We start from the raw sequence: 10,214 nt of genomic DNA, 5'->3' as shown, positions 1-10,214 counted from the left end.
GCTTTATAGGTCAAAATTCCAGATAATCCCACTCAGCAGTTTCATGTAGATGTTAAACAGCCTAGGGGATAAAATTGAACCCAGAGGACGCCCACATTGAAGGCTCCACAGTAGTTAGTTAGATTTTCTGAATCCAGGGAGGGTTTCTCATGGAATAGTTTTACCACAGCTTCCTTCAAGCAGACAGGAACCACCCCCTCTCGTAAAGAGGCATTCATCACCTCCCTGGCCCAGCCTGCTGTCCCCCCCTGCTAGCTTTACCATCCAAGTGGTCGTCCTGGCTGATCCACGCCCCTTGGCTGCAAATATGCATGGGGGGTGCGTGCTGCCAAACTGGGTCTTTGACCCAGGTGAAATAAAGTCTAGTTTCATCCCTGTATACGGTGGCTGACAGAAGAATCCTGCTCATTTTCAGAAAAGCGCACTGGCAGATCACCAAAAGAAACAGCCAAGATTTCCCGCACCCCCACACCGGCCAGAGTGACGGCATCTTGCAGTGAAGTTTTATCCCCCCCCCCTTATCTACAGCTGAGCTTGTGGTTCTCATCCTGACCTTATGAATGTTTTTGCTAAACTGCAGAAGGGAGAAAGAAAGGGGATTTTTGTTTCCCTTGGAGCTTTGCACATCTCCTGGTATAACACTCTGTGTAATTAGTTTCATTCTGTTTTTGCTGCAATTTGTAATAAGGCAGAAGCAAGCTGGGAACTTCTCTCCTGTTTCATCTTGTGACGGTCAGGCTTGAGCTGGATATTTTTAATAATGATGGTGAATTTGCTTTCCCTCCTTTGATTTTTTTAAAAAATTCTATCACCTTCCCTGAGCTCTTCAAAGTGTAAACGTTCTGTAAAATATGAATCTAACATTCTCCTGTCTGAATGTTCCTTTTTTGTTATTTGTCTTTAATACTTTCATGCCAATGGTATGTATGCTTACACACACACACACACACACACACACACACACTACATTCATTAAGGGGGCACAACAATTCTTTTTGGCATCATGGTATCACAGCACAGCACTCATATGTACAGTCATTTAAAAGAAAAACCCACCAACAACTTAATTTTAAGAATGTTTTTAAACATGACAGAGAGGGGAAGCTGGAGCATGGGCTAAACTAGGATTGCCATACATCCAGGTTTTCCCAGACATGCCTTCTTTTGGGGAGTCAGCATGCCCATCTGGGCAGATTTTTGCATTTTAAATGATGTGTCTGGGCTTGGGGTAGGTATGTATGTATTTTTATTACTACTACTATTGCTGCTGCTGCTGCTTAATTTATTAGTGGTATTTTTATGTGTACACTATACGTTGTGCTTGAAATTCGTTTTTGTTTTTGTTTTGCATGTAAAAGGAGAGGTAGTAGAATGGGAACAGTTTTTGTGACGACAGAACATCTCAAGTTGTGTCTGCAGCTTATATCACTTGAATGTTCTTCTCAACCGCAGATTAAGCGTGTTAAAGTGATGCCCCAATGCTGATGGTGGGTTTTTGTGATGATGAAAAACATGCATTGCAGGCTAAACTTTCAAAACTGCACATAGAATAAGGTTGTATTTTAGCATATAATGTTAAAAAAAGGTAAAGGACCTGCGCGGTTCTATTAACTGATGATACTGCAGTACATTTCTGTACTGATAAATGTATTTCCAATTCAGCAATTTGAACGAATGTGCTCCCGGTATGCCCCACGGAGAGCCTCAAGGTCCATAGATAGCAACACCCCAGTGGTCCTGGGCCCTAAGGAAGTCAGATTAGCCTCAACCAGAGCCAGGGCCTTTTCAACTCTGGCTCCGGCCTTGTGGAACGCTCTGCCTCATGAGACCAGGGCTCTGCAGGATCTGATTTCTTTCTGCAGGGCCTGTAAGACAGAGTTGTTCCGCCTGGCGTTTGGCTTGGAGCCAATTTGATTCCCTCCCCCCTCTTTTTTTCTTTTTCCTTTCTCCTCCTGTGATGAGGCTGCATTTTAATATTTTAATGTTTCAATATTTTAAGTGTTGTATTTTAATTTTGTTTTTAAGTTGTATTCATTCAACTTGTTTTTATTATTGCTTGTTAGCTGCCCTGAGCCCAGCCTTGGCTGGGGAGGGCGGGGTATAAATAAAAATTATTATTATAATTATTATTATTATTATTGTAGAAAATCAAAACTCAGATTCACTGGGAGGTTTATTTTTACAGCTTCTACTGACTCCCAGTACATTGCCAGATGTATATACAGAGTCAAATGATCATAAGAGTTGGAAGGGGTCTTCAAAACAGTCTAGTCCCACCTGTGCTGCATGCAGAAAATCCAGAGCTATAACATCACACCCACACCAGCCTCTGCTTGAAGCCATTGAGTGAGAAAGGACGGGGTGCAGAACATCAGGCGTGTGAGCCTAATTAGGCCCGACGGGAGTCTTAAATTTGACTTCATAATGTCACTTCGTTTTTTTGTTTTTTTCCCCGTGCGCTGCTCTGGTTTGTCAGAAGCGGCTTATTCAAGCTGGCCACATAACCCAGAAGCTGTCTGCGGACAAACGGCGGCTCCCTCAGCTTGAAAATGATATGAGCGCCGCAACCCCAGAGTCATCCGCGACTGGACCTAACGGTCAGGGGTACCTTTACCTTTACCTTTAATGTCACTTCAGGTGAAAGACAGATAAAGGTGCAGCCTTCACTTTGAAGTGTGTTTCCAGACAGTTTCAAAAGAAACCACTTGGAAACTCACTTCAAAGGCATCATCAGCTGATATAATTATGATGTCAGGTGAGTGATATGGGAGGGAAGAGAGATTCTTTTTCTCTAGTAGCAGAGTTAGCATAATGGCAGTTGCTCCAAGCAAATTAAAACTTGCTTAGATTCACACCTGCCCTCATCCAGATGTTTCTCATAAAAATACCTAGGCTAGAATAAATCACAGACACTTAGCTTTGCAAGTAAGTTACGATTTTTACTTTTAGGAGTTACAGCAAACAAGTCTCCTCCTGCTGGCAGTAAAATAAACAAGAAAAAGGTTTTTCAAAATAATTTGGTTTCCTTACAAAATAGACCATGTAATTTTTTGGTTAGCAAAGACGCAGACTGTAAAAATCTCATTTTAGAGAGATTTTCCATTCACTTGGTTTTTCCATATGGTGGAAACCATGAAGCAACTTCAGCATGTTCCAGGATGCAGCAAAGGGGTGAGCAAAGGCTTCTGGGGGCCTGTTAAACTCCACCCACTCGAGCTAAGATCTCAGGTTAACCCTTTCACGCACACAAGTGTGAGTCAGTATCACAACAGTGACAGTATCACAACAGTATCACAACAAATGACAAGTGAGTGGCCCCTGGCCCGTGCAGAAATTGTCTGAGGCCCAGGGTAGGAGTCAATGGTGGGCTGAGAAGCACAGAGTGTTCTCCCGACAAGCTTTACTCTCTGAGGCTGGGGCAAATGTGTCTGGCTGCCCCACTCTTTGCATGGGTTTTGGGGGCCCTGTCCCCCTGTCAAACATGGTTTGCAGGGCTTGTGGAAATAAGGAGCTTGGGCCACTGGGCTGAAAAGGTCCCCCAACCCTGCTCTAGATGTTTGCCTGCATTGCTGAACTGCTCTTTCTGTCAATACGTTTCTCTTAATGTTCCACAGACATCTACTCCTGTTAATTAAGCCTATTAGATCTCATCCTGCCCTCTGAGGTACGTGAGAACAAGTCTTCTCTATTTAAATAGGAACAGTGATGTGGGCCTCGCTTGTTGAGAAGTCAGTGCTGATTTCCCTGCTTTTCTTAGCAGCTCATGTAAAACTGATGACCTTGCAATTCTATGTGAATAGAAAGAAAAACTTTTCATTTTTACTCAGCTTGAGACACCAGTTTTGTTCTTGTGTTGAAATTTTGAAAACATGCAAACATCAAGGCCAATAAAAATGTTCGTGGAACTCCTTAGGAAGAACCAAGTTTGTAATTCATGCAAAAGTAGCCTGACTATCCATTTGGATAGTAGCTTAAAGCTAAAAGCATCAGTGGAAGGGGGTGAGGATAAAGACATCAGCCTTAGGAATCACAAAGGTTTTGCAGGCAATAGGAAAATTTACTGTTGTGTTTATGTCGTTGGGCTAGTTACCAGAAACACAAGAGCCAAAGCCATTTCTACTAATCCCTTAGCAACAGCCATTGCTTTTAAAAAAACACAAACTGATCACAAGAGGTAAACAGAAAGTGACTTCATCAAGCGAGGGGAAAAACTGATGATGAAGAAGCATGTTTTCTGACTACTAAGGCCAAGTATAAATCACACAGTAAAAAGTCTACTTTGTATTTTGACAGGATGATGTAACTTTTTGATGTGGTTGTTCTTGCGCTTGGCAACTGACATAATTAATCTTTTCCTCTTCTGTACCTTATCATTGGCTGTTGATGACAGCCATGTTTTTTCTATTTCAAGGAAGCCACAGACTAGTCATTTTCCTGATGGCTTAAGTCTGTTTTCTATTCATCTCAAGCAAAAGAAACCCAGAAATTCTGGGTTAAAGATCTGGGGATTTTTCCTGTTTTCCCATCCTATGGGCGGGCCACAGTTTTCAAGAAATGTTGAAGCCAACTGACATTGCAAACCACAGGTCCAAATACAGAGTTGATTTTAGTCTCAATAAAAATAGCTAGAGGAAGCAGGCTGGTCTAGCGGCTAGCCATTTTTTAATTATTATTATTTTAAAAGTTAGAATAGCCATACCCAAAATGCTTGCTACTCAATGTTAAATTCTCAGTGTTATTCTAGACATCATGTGTTGGAATCTCTAGCATGTGTTCTTGGAAAATGAACAGAAGGAGCATTTGGATGAAACTCTTAAGGGTCAAGTCACACATCATACTGCAGCTACCTGTTAGTTCCATGGGCTATTCTTTGCTGTGCAACAGGAAAAAAGCTAAGTGCTTAGCCCTTCTCCTACCAGACAAAGCTGAGTGCTTAGCCTCCCCCCCAAAAAAACTCCACATATGCTTTTACCCATGCCAGTGTTCTGGATTTCTGTATACCATATAAATGTGAAACTGGAACCACACGGGATGGGAGGAAGAAACAGCCTGGGGGGTGGCAAGTTGTTGTCATATTGTTACACATAGGGACACGGGTGGCGTTGTGGTCTAAACCACTGAGCCTCTTAGGCTTGTTCGATCAGAAGGTCAGCTGTTCGAATCCCCACGATGGGGTGAGCTCCCGTTGCTCAATCCCTGCTCCTGCCAACCTAGCAGTTCAAAAGCACATCAAAGTGCAAGTAGATAAATAGGTACCGCTCCGGCGGGAAGGTAAATGGCATTTCAGTGCGCTGCTCTGGTTTTGCCAGAAGTGGCTTAGTCATGCTGGCCACATGACCGAGAAAAACTGTCTGCGGACAAACATCAGCTCCCTCGACCTGTAAAGCAAGATGAGCACCGCAACCCCAGAGTAGTCTGCGACTGGACTTAGCAGTGTCAGGGGTCCTTTATCTTTACCTTTTTATAGTGTAATGTGCAATTTGGCCCTAACAGGACTATTCCACAGCAGTCACCAGGCAATCACCTTTAAGGTCTTCTACTACGAATCAGAGTTCTCTGGCAGGGCTCCTCTGTAATAATTTTAAACCTGTGTGGCTGGCAGAAAATAACAGATGCAACAGATTTAGCTTTCCCTGTAACACTTCCCTAGACATAAACCCCATTGAACTTAGCGGGACTTATTCTGAGTAGCAATGTGTTGTGTTGCACTATTTGCATGGTTAAATAAGAGCATATCATATATTTGGGCAAAACAAGGGGAAGCCAGGGTCAATAAGTACATTGGAAAAAGGATAGGAATATTTTAGAAAATGTTGACATGCCAAATAAAGGACAATTGATGAAATCCCTGTCCTTCGCTGTTGTAGTATTCTTGTAGGCATGATTGCAATAGAATGGTTTCCTTGTCGCACAAAGGGTGTATAAAAAGTTCAGAAGGCTGCAATCCAATACATACACACACAGACACACAAAATGGTGTGAGCCGTGTTGGATGCAGTGGGACTTTCTTCCAATCAATCAAGTGTGCATAGAATTAGGCTGCACATAACTTATACACAAGTAGCTGATATCACTGCTATTGTTCATGTGGCAGTGATTTCAGTCACAATATGAAATCTTTCTGATTATATACATACTTATTTTCCTAATTGTTGATTCAGGATTATCAGCCTGACTCAAGACTCTTTTACATGAGCCATTAATCACAGGATATTGATTAGATGTGCATGTTTGCTTTCTCGTTTTCATGCTGTTGATTATGCAGTGGGGGTAAGTTAAGAGCTCTAACTCTCCAGAGGTTTTTACCCTGCTTCCCACTTACTTAACTTTAGTCTTTGATCAAGGTGTCAAACATTTAGACATACTGCACACTGGAATGAGCTCGCAAAGCGATTTTATGGTAAGTCGCTGTAGGAAGCTCTGAGTCAATGAGCAACTCATATCCATATAGGCTGAATAGTCATTCACACATTCAGCACATTTACCAGAGTAGTTCATCTGCAACACAATTATACTTTGAATGTGCACAGGTCAAGCTGTAATGGTGTGGCGTTAGCGACTACTAGGAGCTTTGCTGTTAGAATAAAGCCATTCCTGGAATCTCCAGTTAAAACTGGAAACTGTGTTAAAGTCAATAAAGATTTTTCTAGCTTCTCCTTAGTCTCCCTACCATTCTTGGCTATTCCCTCCTCTGGACCAGTCATGAGGGAGTGAGGCATCTGATCAAGGCCTGTATTTTAAAATGAGCTTAAAGATTTGCAAATGTTTCATGCCAGGCAGAAAACCAGCTGGCTAAGTACTTTTTCAGTTGTTTATCTTTCTGCTCTCCTGGACAGGGCCCCCCTGATTTATAGCAGTAGCAGGAGACAGGTTTCTCAAAGTTGTAAAAGGGAAATACAGGCTGGGAGCAAAGGTTACACTGACCCTACATATTACAGAATACAATCAAGCTGCAAAAACACTAATTAAGAGTTGGTAAATAGTAAGATCTCTGTTTAGATAGAACTTAATACCATGAGCCATCTGTTTTAGCCATTTGTTTTGGAATGCAGGGGCAACAGGGGCAAAAGGTGATCTGGTAATTAAGGTGCCTTGTCGAGGCAAATGTAAGATATATGGCTACTTGTCTGCCATTTATGGATAGAAGGAAATATAGCTCTTTGTCTCCCATAAAAGGTAATAGGAAATGGGTGTATCTTTTATGATTGGTTCTAGCAAACAGCCAATAGGAATTTCAACCAGGCTGATTGGACAGAGGCAGCCAAAGGAGGAGCAAGGGGGCTGGGTTGAGGAAATATAAGTGCTGGCCATCAGGGCTGGAGGGCAGGCAGAGCTTTGGTAACCATATACCACTGTGCCTATCATTTATTTGTCTGACAAATAAATTATTATTTTAATTTCTCTATTGCTGCGTTGAATATTTCATTCCAGCTAAGCGTTAACCACAAGCAGGGTGCTACAGGAGGAGAGGCCTCATTTGCTGAAATCTGGTCATACTTAGTTAAACATTAGGTCTTACTAGGTAAAGGTAAAGGGACCCCTGACCATTAGGTCCGGTCGTGACCGACTCTGGGGTTGCAGCGCTCATCTTGCTTTATTGGCCAAGGGAGCCGGCGTACAGCTTCTGGGTCATGTGGCCAGCATGACTAAGCTGCTTCTGGCGAACCAGAGCAGCGCACGGAAACGCCGTTTACCTTCCCGCCGGAGCGGTACCTATTTATCTACTTGCACTTTGATGTGCTTTCAAACTGCTAGGTTGGCAGGAGCTGGGACCGAACAACGGGAGCTCACCCCGTCACGGGGATTTGAACCGCCGACCTTCTGATCGGCAAGTCCTAGGCTCTGTGCTTTAACGCACAGCGCCACCCGCATCCCTTAGGTCTTCCCACCTCAAGGTTAAATCATGGTAATATAAAATTTTATGTTTGGATGATGTGGATAATTCTTGTCTTCTTCTTCTGTGGCGATCACTCGTAGCCGAGTAAGATTGTCTTCCATAAACACGGTTTTAACAATGAGTCCGTAAGTGACTGTGGAGGCCAATTCTGGACCCACACGTCTTTCCACAGTGGGGACATTGGTTTCCAGGTGGGAGTTGATCACAGTGTGGATTTGCCAAGCGTGCCTTCCTCTTAACATGTTTCTCCCTTGAGTCCTGAATTTGAGTGTCTTCAAAGCCCATGCACCTTTGGTAAAGGCTGTTCTCCAACTGGAGCGCTCACAGGCCAGTGTTTCCCAGTTGTCTGTGTTTATACTACATTTTTTAAAAGAGTTGCCTTGCGACAGTCTTTAAACCTCTTTTGTTGACCACCAGCATTACGCTTTCCATTTTTAAGTTCAGAATAGAGTAGCTACTTTGGAAGACGATCATCAGAGATCCGCACAACATGACCAGTCCAACGAAGTTGATGTTGAAGAATCATTGCTTCAGCCAGTACACTTTGCTTCTTCCAGTACACTGATATTAGATTGCCTGTCTTCCCAAGTGATGTGTAAAATTTTTCGGAGACACCGTTGATGGAATCTTTCAAGGAGCTGGAGATGGCGTTTATAAGTGGTCCATGGTTCACAAGCATATAGTAAGGTTGGTAGTACAGTAGCTTTGTAAACAAGCATTTTGGTTTCCCTGTGAATGTCCCAGTCCTCAAACACTTCAGTTGGGAGAAAGCTGCACTCACAGAGCTCAGGCGATGCTGGATTTCGGCATCAATGTTGGCTCTTGTGGAAAGATAACTGCCTAGGTAGGAGAAGTGATCAACAATTTCCAACGTTACACCATTGAGTTGGATTTGTGTAACTTTCAAGCACTTTGTGTGGAAACTTACCCAGTGCCAAATATTGTCATTAGGTACAGAATCAGTTCTCCCAAGAACATTCTTTGGCAAATGTGTGTGTTTGTCAGTGATTTTCCAATTGATATGATCACTGTTAAATCTGAGTTCTCTTTCCTCCTCTAATAATGACAATAGCTGTGTCATCATTGTGTTAATCATTATATGAGAGCAAAACCTTTTGGACTGTTCTTTAACTACGTTTCCCTCAAATCTCCTAGAATGATCTTTTCAGCCATGTATTATTTAATAATCAAAAAAGTATTCTCTGTGTGTTGAAGGTGCTTGTCAGCTGGGGTGCTGTTTTGTCTAAGGCTGGCTTTCTTGCGGTCCTGTTTTTGCAAGCCAGCCTAGAGGTGCACAGTAGTGGCTTAATGATGTAGCTGGTTGAGTTACCAAAAAATCAGAAAAATGCAATGTGCTGCTCTTCTGTGATACACAGAAATCGACATGTGAATTTTTTCACATAATAGAGAGGAAAGTATTACTTGCTGGCATTTCCACACCAAGTGACTGTTCAAAACGCACCTAGATTTATCCCTTGAGAAGCTGGCAACCCACAGACGAATCCTCAGGCCTGTGCCTATTGTATCATAGGGCTGTGACACAGGCTCTCAAGGAAGCAAAACACAAATATATCCAAAATAAAGTGTCTCTTGTTTCCCTTCCTTAGCCACATTAAAAATGGTCATGTGATACTGAAGAAATACACTGGTGTCTCTTGAAGAAACTCTTATCCTGAAGAATGCTGTGTAAATAAATAGCAGTCATAGAGAGTGTAATCTATATCCTGATTTATTTATTTATTTTAAACTGTGGAGCTGTAATCTCTTTACAGTGAAATGACGTAATGGATAATAATTCTGCCCCTGTTATGCTATGGCCAGAAACTCAGGATAAGCTTAAATCCTTTGGAATCTCTTCTTGCAATCTGAGGAAAGACAGAGCAGAAAAGCAGGTGCTAAGAAGTAATCTCAGGAGGCTGGCATGTCATTCAGGGGACAACAGCCCAGCAGGCAGGTGCTCTCTAATAAGGCATCTAGACAACAGCTGGGAAAGTGATATACTGTATTTTATGGAATTATATGAATGGATCAGCTGCAGCTGTGTTAACTGACAGTTATAAGCTCCCCAACAGTAGCCATGTTCGAATTATAGTTGTTGATTGCAGCTCTAATTTAACCCGAGAGGTTGTGCCACGTTATCTCCAGTAACACTGCATGCTCTGGTAGTGGAGAAAGCAAGGTCACACTTTAGTAGGCTAAAGGCCTTCAGGGTGTTAATTTGTAATAGTACTTAAGGATATTAACTTTTGTTAAACATCGGGACACTAAACTGACTGGCCCTTGCAGCATGCATGTACCCTTTTCAGTAGGATACTTC

Source organism: Podarcis filfolensis (genome assembly GCF_964270895.1).
Source record: "Podarcis filfolensis genome assembly, chromosome: 11".
In the NCBI taxonomy this organism is placed as follows: domain Eukaryota; kingdom Metazoa; phylum Chordata; class Lepidosauria; order Squamata; family Lacertidae; genus Podarcis; species Podarcis filfolensis.
Note: the sequence above shows the minus strand (reverse complement) of the source record.